Genomic DNA, 10436 nt, shown 5'->3' on the forward strand with positions numbered 1-10436 from the left:
AACCAGGACATCAGGGTGGGATAGGCGTGGGGCGAGAATGTTTGAGAACAACTTCCCAAAGCTATGGATGAGGCTGATTGGCCGGAAGTCCCCACATCGACCGCCTCTTCCTTCTTCGGCACCCAAGGTGAGATAGCACCTCAACAAGAAGGGCCAGCTGATAGTGTGAAAGGCCTTTGCGATGTCCACCTTATGAAGAAGCCGAGGGAATACGCTTGGCGTGAAGGGCCTTGGCCGCAAGCTGGATATGGTGGAAGTTGTCGTGGATAGAATGGCCTTTGATGAAGGCGCTCTGGTTCGCCTCAACAAGGACATCGAGGTGGGGGATAGGCACGAGCGAGAATCTTTGAGAACAGCTTCCCAAAGCTATGGATAAGGCTGATCGGTCAGAAGATTCTCGATGTGCGCCTATCAGAAGATTATTGTATTAGGGGGTGTTTAGATGGTAAATTTTTTTGGGGAATAGATCACATTGAACGTTTGATCGGATGTCGAAAGGAGTTTTTGGACACGAATGAAAAAACGAATTTCATGGCTCGGCTGGAAACCACGAGACGAATTTTTTGTCTAATTAAGCCGTCATTAGCACATGTTGGTTATTCTAGCACTTATGGCTAATCATGGACTAATTAGGCTCAAAAGATTCGTCTTAAGATTTCTTCCACAAGTGTGCAATTAGTTTTTTGATTCACCTATATTTAATGCTCCATTTAAATATCCAAAAATTCGATGGGATGTTTTTGGGAAAAATTTTTGGGAACTAAACAAGGCCGTAATAAAGTAGGTGAAATTAAATATAAATGTCGTGATTATTCTGTGAATGAAGTAAGTGCAGAAATTAAATGGGAAATATCGTGAGTTTATAAGACAATGTAAACAATGAAGTCACTATATTTTAAGATAAAGTTGAAAGCTACTCCTGAATAGAGGCGAATAACGCATCGGTTTGTTCTTATTAAAAGATTCTTACATTTAGTATCTCAATGGTCTTCTCATGCGTAGATAGCTGTCGACAATTACTATGGATGAGGAAATAATTACACTTAGCTGTTTTTTTAATTTTTCCTTGCATCGTTCCCAATTTGATGGTGCATTGTCCAAAAATATTATTCTCTCCGGTGTTTTGGACGAGACGGTCTTCTAAATTACTTTAATTTTCTATAAATAAATAAATACATGTTTATTTTTACTAAAGTGCTCTCTATGATTCACTATATATGTTATCCTAGTGCTATCAAACTAAATATTTAAAAGTTATGAACAGTCAAAATTTTAAAAAATTGACTAGATATTTGTCCAAAATGTGATAAGAATTCTGGAATTGAAAAGAGCAATGATGAAGCGACGTATTGAGCATAGAGCACGATTGCTAGCTACTTTCCTTGCCAACTTGGTAAAAATAATGGTATATTAGTGCGTACTTTTACATCACACTAATTAAACGGCACTCCATGATTAGAATCCGAACTCCTTTATTTATTTTATTATTATTGGTGGAGTTTTTTAGGTGCACCAAAACTTTTGTGATTTGATCTATGCATCAACATTTCCTCGTATCTCATGGTGGGGTAAGACTAAGAGTCATTTATTATCATTTAATTCCTTTGGTAATTAGTCAATTGTAATAAAGAAAGTAAACAAAGAGTCCTTATCTTTTTAAATTATAAATTAACACAACATAAAATGTATGCAGGTAAAGTTTCAACTTTTTTCCGGGACTATATTGCAGCAGTGCACTCAAATTTAATGTGATTTGGTTAGGTATGATAAAATTTTCAAAATAATCTGAAATTTCTCCGACTGTTATCTTAATTTTGATTTTCATAACAGTATTTAAGGTTAAAATATTGAAATATTTTCATGAGAAGTATAAAAATATTTATTTATTTTTATGTAATTTTAATATATTCCATTAAAAAATTCAATGTTCGAATTAAATACAAAAATTAACATATTCACTTGTTCCATTGATATGTAAGACTCATATTTAATTGATGTTGACTCTTTGGTAGGTACACATATGCAAAGTTAATCTTAGTAGGATAATTATTCTCAATATTATTGTATTTTTTTTGTTGTAACGTGTTGATTAATTCTTATTCAATATAATGAATCGTAAATAATCAACGGTCAACATCAAAAATAGTCCACCTTACCTCTAAAATGGCAAGATGGCGTACCTTGACAAACCTCATTACTGGTGCTGACAAGGTTACTTTGACTGCGATTCTTTCCTAACCTCGCATATACTATAATATAGTAAGACCTGTGAGATAATTAAATTAAATGTGTTGTCCGTTGTGTTGGACTCCGATGCTAGCTAAACAATGGACACTTCTTTTCGTATGCTTTATGCTGACAGATCAAAACAACTCAAATAATTGTTATCTATAGTTTCAAAATGTAAATATTTTAATATTTAACTTATTTAATAATATAAGTATTTTTCATAATATATACTGTTATTTATCCCATCAATTATTTTATAATTAAAATTCTTTTTATTTTATTTCTAACTATCCTCGTTCATGTATTTTTCATCGTTCTATATCTTAATCTTTCTAAAAATATAAAAATAATTATATTTTTTTATGATAAAGGTAGCAGCACGTAGCTCGAGTTAATAAATGTAACATTATGGGTTTTCACCAACCTGGATGTTACCCAAAACACACAAATCCACTCTATCCTAAACTTCATGGGGTCACGTATATTAGATCGTCTAATCACTATATAATATGTCATAATATATTGAAACTAAATTCATGTTAGAGATGTGCGTAAGTATCTAATAATAGTATGCTACATCCTGTCCATGCATGTTGTTGTTACTTGGTACCTAAAAACAACATAAAACATAACAGTGAGTACGTATAAAATACTCAGCAAATAACATATATTATATATTTGGAAATAAAGAGCACCAAGAATCATTTCTTTTTTGAAAAGAAACTCAAAATTTAATTTAACAGTAGTTTCCATCATGGACATACATAAATAAACACGAAATACAATGAAATAGTAGTTCCCGAGTAAGCGGGGCCAACGCTTACTAAGGAAGGATCATGAATAAATAATCAACTGAAACACTACATGACTATGCATGGTACTTGATTGAGTTAATCGGAAAAGAAGTAGAATCATGAAACTTGAACAAGGCATGAGGAACTCAATTATCAACTAAAAACATGAATAAATTTAATCTGAATAGTAGTATGAAATCAGATTTAATAATTATTTACGACCAAGTAAGTAAATATATGTATCGCAAAATAATGATAGTATAGCATTTCAATCGTCACATATCTATCATATTCGTCGTGCACTCACGTTAAACCATGATGTTAAATTTAGCTCATCAGCTCTCAAGTTTGAACCCTTCAATGTATATATGGAGAAAAACATCGTATAAAACATATATACGTGACTAACAGTACTTAGAATATTTAACCTATTTTTGACAATGAAACATAAAGACTATTTATTCCTGGACCCGTATTAACTACATAGATTGCTCTGTTGACGGTTTTATACATAAACCACAAACCTTCTAATGAAAAGAGACAAATAGTAACACTTTCGATATTTACAGAAAATTTTCTACAACTTCTATTTTGGAAATAAAATCATACGATGTCTCTATCAGTCTCAATTAAAATGAAGCAAAATACATTGCAACAGTTCCTGACCCGAATAGCAGCACTATTTTTAGCGTTTCTCCTAAACCTTCTAATGAAAAGAGACAAGTTTTATTAGAACTAAACGAAACTTATGGTATTAGAAAGATAACGACGGTGTCTAGGTCCTGAATGTCAATCAACAAGTACCAGAATTGAAAAAACAGGTCCAGCCCAATCGAACATATGTAATTGATTTTTATTTGAAAATATAGACTAATACTCCCTTCTTTCCTAAATGTTTGACGCCGTTGACTTTTTTATGTACCCTTGACTATTCGTCTTATCCAAAAAATTTATATAATTATTTATTATTTTTATATCATTTCATTTTTTATAAATATATTTTTGTACATATATATAGGTTTATATATTTAACAAAAAAATTGAATAAAATGAATAGTTAAATATTTATAAAAAAATCAATAAAGTTAAATATTCAGTGACGGAGGCAGTAAGAACTATTGACAATTTCACCTCGCAGGATTTTGAGTAACTCCCCCAACAATCCCAAATTTCTTCTCATCTTCCTCCTCTCTTTCTGGCAGCAAGATGAAACGGCAGCAGAGATGACGACGACGCAACGCGGGCGACGGCACGATCACGACATAGCAGCACGGGCAGCCAGCGGCAACACCGACGTACGACGGCACGTTCGCTACGGCAAAGCACAACACGTGGCATCGACAGATCAAGATCGATCTGATCGCTCTCAGTTTTTTTTATTATTTCCTTCCTGACCTTATTTTAAGTATTAAGTTGATTTTACTTTTTTTTTTGAATTTTTATTTTTATCTTTTTTTTACCGAATGAACCGTTTATCACGTTGATCACTATATTATATTTTAAAAATAAAAGATTTAATTTCCGAAATGACCAAATTGCCCTGTTGAGACTGAATAGAGAGTAGCTGGGATTGGGAGTGGCAAATACCGAAGGGGGAGACCTGGACCGGGTGGCGGCAGGGAGGGGCGTCGGCGGCCAGGCTTGCGGCGGCGGGGAGGGGCGCGGCCTCTTAGTCACGGCGTCGGCGGCAGATAGGGGGCGCACGACCGCGCGACGGGGAGGGGAGCTGGATCGGGGGGCGGCAGGGAGGGGCGTCGACGGCCAGGCTTGCGGCGGCGGCACGCTGCCCAGGGCCGCCCACCACGCGCGCGCTCTGCTCGTCTCGAGCGACGCCGTCGTCGTCGTTGTGGATGAGGACGCGCGAGTGGTCGCGCTGGTGAGGATGCTCGTGGGCAAGGGCAAGGCCGCCATGGTCGCCGACGTCATGGCCGAGTTCGCCGCCATCTGCGACCGCCTCCTCCTCCCAGCTCGCGCCCATGCCGCCACCACCTCCTCATTTCGGATGTACAGCCTGTACCTCTTCTGTATGTTCAGATCCAGTGCCGCAAGTAGTAATGTTCTCATTTTGTTATCTGCTTTTGCAAAAAGCAGAAGAAACATTTCGGACAACCGATGCTGATTTCCTACTATCAATATCTTCTGATCGTTCTAGCGACGATGGTTCAACAGCTGTCACTGCGATTTTGATTGGCAACGAACTATATGTAGCTAATGTTGGTGATTCGCGTGCTGTTGCTCTAAAATCTGGCAAAGGTAATATTTCATATTTCATTGGTTGTGTTTCTTTGTTAGTAAAGAAACTTCACTTCAGATTTGATATGTTTCTGTAATTGTAAATGCATGCTATTCAGTATCTATACTCAAGGAAGAGTGGTGGTGGTGGTAGCGGTGAATCTACCTCCTACCTCACCACCAACTTCCTCCTATTTTTTAAAAGAAAAAAAAAAGATAAGACTCATATATCAAATCACTTTTATTAATTCTAATTTAATAACATGCTAATGCTACTTGTTTATAAAATTTCGTTGCAATGTATTGATGATCTGCTAGTGTCCTGAAAAATATGGTGCCCCTTCTGTAGAGAGAGAACTGGCACTTCTGGGTTATAGTTATCAAATGAATGTTTTTCTTGTGTTATGAATCATGAAATAGCTGGTATCATCAACCTGAATGAAATGTATCTGCTGCAGTGCTTAATAACCTGCAAGTGCAGTCTGTCTGGGGAAATGTTGATGCTTTTGATTGATCAGATCAATCACACCTGTGATCTGGACCACTGATCACTGAACCAACCCGTTAAAATTTCATGTGGACTAATTATGTGATCTTATGGTATGGTTGTCTATTTTGTGATATTTTGGACATGGTTACATGTGGAATAATTATGGGATATTTTGGACTTGGCATATGTTGAATTACATGATAAAGTTTGATACGATATGTTGTATGTAACTGTTGTTAAAATTGTATCCAATTTCTGTTAAAACTGTCAATTTTTTTTTAAAAATATAAGTTTTTAAACATGTCATTTGAATTAATATATATTACTTTTTTGTATTTCTATGATTTAGAATGGAGGGTAACTACACAAATAACAAAAAAAACAAGGATCAAAATGATATTCTGGTGCAGGGGTAAAATAGTCTTTTAACACGTCATTTAACACCTTTAGTCCTTCCATCTAAAGGAGGAGCAACCGGTTCATTCAATTTTTAAGGGCAAAAACGAAAACCTAAAAAGAAGATGTAATATCAGTATTAGAACCTGAAAAAAAAATGGGTAGAAACGAAATTGTTTCTTTTTTTTTCTAATTGCTTATATAGATGACGTTGAAGGCTAGATCGATCTGATCTACAACACGACGACCATAACCACCGTGCAAGGACCGAAGTGATGCATAGATCGATCTTTTTTTTTTCTTTTCCTTTTTTTCTTTTTGGTTAAATAGGGAATTTTAATGAATATTAGAGGGTCCAGATTACTTGGACAACAATTAATTTATCTAGACTCTGATTATCATAAACTTATACTCTATTTCACACTATTCAATGAACACTGCACGTTCACAGCCTCCGATCGTTTATTTAAATGTTATAAAAGTTAAAGTTTTATACCTCCTAATAGTTAGAAAAAAAACCCTATTTAAACGAGGTACTACTATTACATTAAAGATCTACGAGACATTTAACTTTTTGACACTCTTAGAAATAATATATAACATATTTGTCACCCGCTATTTATGACATGTGAAGTAGTAAATATGTTAGCACCGTTTCTAAGAGTGGCAAAATGTTAATTATTACGGTTTTTGCAGGCTAGCTTGGATTCGACCGAGCCATTCTTTTTGAATTAATGCTGGGATCGTGCTCGTTGTGACGTATTAATTAATTGATTATTGTACCTTATAGCAATTCAGCAAACTTTCCACGCAAGCAACGTATCAGACTATCTTTCGAGAAAGAGACCACGATAAATTTGTCACTAATATAAAACAATATACAAAATTATTATAAAAAATTACAAAAATACTGGTATCCTTATAATTTAGAAAAAACTAATAACAAATTTGCAAAAGCCTGAATAAAAAAATGTCTCCATATATGTCTAACTTGTAAGGGCACGTACAAATGTGTTTACTAGCCGACTCTTTTAATCGTCACGTAAGCAAATTTGGTGATGTGGAGGAAAGAGAGGGAAGCAGGAGAAAATCTGTTGTCATGTATAACAAAGTCTTAGAATCAACTTTTAGTATTTGTTAAAAGAAACTTTATAAGATAAATAAAAAGAAAACTAGCATAACAAAATATATTTTATTATATTAATGAAAAAGCTATACATGACTTTACCTTCGTACGTATCACTGTAGATTCGATAAAAATGGACTATACCTTTTAACATGCCCTGATAGGCCTGTGTTTTAAACCGGATATTGAATTATAACATATTATTAGTGACCCTTTTGGGTACATTAGGAATTAATGAGCCAACGTTAGGATAATCGATTAGAAAGCGATGGTTTTCTTAGGAAAGAGGGTGCCCTCCCCACGAGGGGGACAGGAACGCTGCGCTTTTTAGCAGTTAGTGCGATGCACATGTGTGGTAACAGGATCAGAAACAAGATGGTGACTTCATTTTTTTCTTTGTCATGGAATACTTAATTGGAAGAATTAATGTTTTCAAAAGCTAAGGTGGTTCTTTTATGGAAAAGTTCGAAGATTAGGGAGGAGGAGGTCGACCACTTTTAAGATGTGTATTATCTCTTCGCTTTATATTAGATCAATCTTAATGGAAATTTCATAGACAATAAATAGGATACCATATAGACATTTTTGATGATGTGACAAAGTATTAATGAAGAGATGAAATGAGTTTCATGGAGATAAAACCTTATACGCACTGTTACCTAGATAGCTTGTATCTTGCATGTAACCTAAGAAACAATAATAGATAAAACTATGTATTAAGAGAGAGGTATTTTATCATAGTTTCAAACTTTTTAGATGACATATCACTCTAGATAATCATGTACATAAAACTTACATTGAGATGGCCTTATTACAAGTCACTTATGTTTGTTTATGTTAAATGCTTATAGGAGAGTGTGCTAGTATCTATGATTTCAAATTAGCTTAAGTCAATTCACCCTCAAATATACTTTTTTAGAATATCTATTTTATGTTAAAATATCATTATAATTTTCTATTATATCTAACTTTTCAATTTTTAATTTTAAAAGTATACCATGCCAACTATTGTTTTCTAGTAGAGTCCAATAACACTGTTGTACCATAAAAAGCAGAAGTGACGATATCAATCTAATTGGTGTGACAGTTTCCTTATCATACCACTCTAACTAGCACGACCAAATATCATTTGCCTATGTCGAGTGGGATAGCATGACCAAGAGATTCATATTTAGTAATAAAGATCTGCTAACGTTTTGTTTCCAAATTAAAAAAAGGATTCACAAAATAAAAAAATAAAAATATCCACAAATAAAAACACTTAAAGATATTTGATTAGGATTAACCAGAAATGACTTATATAATAATAACAAAGTGAGTATGCTTAGCACATCGGTATATATATTTCATATATGGATACGTTGACCGTAACACCTTAGCCACTAAATCTGCGTAGACTATTCTATACACAGTAAGCACAAATTACATAATTTATCCACTTATTACACTCTCGTTCTCGCTTCGTATAGAAAAAATAATTAGAGATACTCTGTAAACTGGGTATATATTAGTTGACCCAAAATAATCAATCCCACCAGATAAACACATGCATGGACCTATCATGTCTAATTAAACCGAAATCGATCAGAACACATACTTAGACTAAACTAGCTAGGCAGCTGATGAACGGGGTATTACACAAACTGACAAACAACACGTACTACACACGATTCAATAGGGATTTAAGTGGAGTGGTTAAGCTCAGGTATATATATGTGCTAGCCACGATTGTTTGCCTACATATATATTTTTAAGCTCTGAGAAAGACGACCACCAAATTAATTAAATCGGTCTGCTCCCATTGGATGGATGCATGTGCGACATATGCATGGTGTGTCATGTATGCGTTTCAAAGTGGAACATGATCAGCTTGATTTTAACAATGTGCAACATGGCATGCTTGATTCGAGAAATACGATGGTTGTGTTCCTTAAGCCTTAACCTAGCTAGATTTATGCCAGGAATTTTTCTTTGGCTTTTGCGCACATGTTTATGTAAGGATACGGTTATGGTACAACAACATAAAAGTACAAAATTTTATACCAAAAACCATTTAAGTAAAGAATCATGTATCATTACCGTACGATGCGTTGTGCAGTGGAAGAAGATAATAAAAAGTCAAAGTAGTGTCAGCGATCTGACACCCATTGATGTAGAGGAAGTAGTTGATTGCTGTAGATCGATCTTCTCTTCTATGCGTATGCACCTCAGGACACAACTTTACTGATCAACATCACAATCTGGCTGTCTCTTCTAGGTTCCACACGAATAAGGAAGGAACACCATGCATAGATGTAGCATTCATGTGCCGCTAGGGTTTTGGCTCAGGAGCAGGGTCTCTAGGGTTTTCTCACGTCAAACCATTCCCCTCGCCATATATATATATATAAGACTCGAAATTGGGACTCTACGGCCTGTAGGAGTCCTACTCAGATCCCTATCCAAACTGAGTCGTACTGGATCAACATCTAGTTTCCATAATTTAGCCCATTAAGTGTACGACCCATAAGTTCATAAATACTCGTTTGCAACCCAAAAACTCCTTTTCGGTCCACATACCAACATTGGCTCCTAACAGAACATATTGACCCGCCAAGCTAACATAAACATCACATCAGTTGAACATATAGTGTATCTTTGTGTTAATCCATTTGCCTCACGATATCGATTAAGCTCCAGGCTAGATATGTGTCATCGCTTCAATAGCTCAATCATTCACTTGATCATGTAATAGATTACTTAACTTGTGATTAACTCCTCAATCACATTTGGTATGGTCATGCATTATAGCACCAAGGGTCCCAGAGATATCTCTTCTATCGATGGGCAAATTCTATCTTAATTATTCACATCCCACTACATACGTTATGTTATTCTCGAAGACTATTTTTATAAATACTCAGTCATGATGTAGTGTTTAGTAGTCCCTAAGCAATCCAATAACATGTTGATAACTATGATAATCTTAATTAAGTCTAAGGATTATACATCAACACTCAAGAAGATTATTGATGGCACAAGATATAACTTTCATAGTGTCTCATGTCAAATCTATGCAACATAATATTCTCCAACATGTGTCTGCATGATCAATTTGGTACCTTCATACTATGATCCATGGGACATGATCACCAATTAATACATGTGTTGATCATCTAATCATATTTAT

At 35.0% G+C, this 10436-nt stretch overlaps 1 long non-coding RNA gene across 1 annotated transcript; it reads left to right on the top strand.

The window, feature by feature from the left end:
- The first annotated feature begins 4937 nt into the window (after positions 1-4937).
- LOC102708601 lies at positions 4938-5949 on the top strand. Its single transcript, XR_005811403.1, has 3 exons — positions 4938-5027; positions 5115-5276; positions 5714-5949. It is a non-coding gene; the product is annotated as an uncharacterized LOC102708601 (long non-coding RNA).
- The last annotated feature ends 4487 nt before the right edge of the window (positions 5950-10436 follow it).

The sequence above is a fragment of the Oryza brachyantha genome, chromosome 3 (assembly GCF_000231095.2).
Source record: "Oryza brachyantha chromosome 3, ObraRS2, whole genome shotgun sequence".
NCBI classification, from domain to species: domain Eukaryota; kingdom Viridiplantae; phylum Streptophyta; class Magnoliopsida; order Poales; family Poaceae; genus Oryza; species Oryza brachyantha.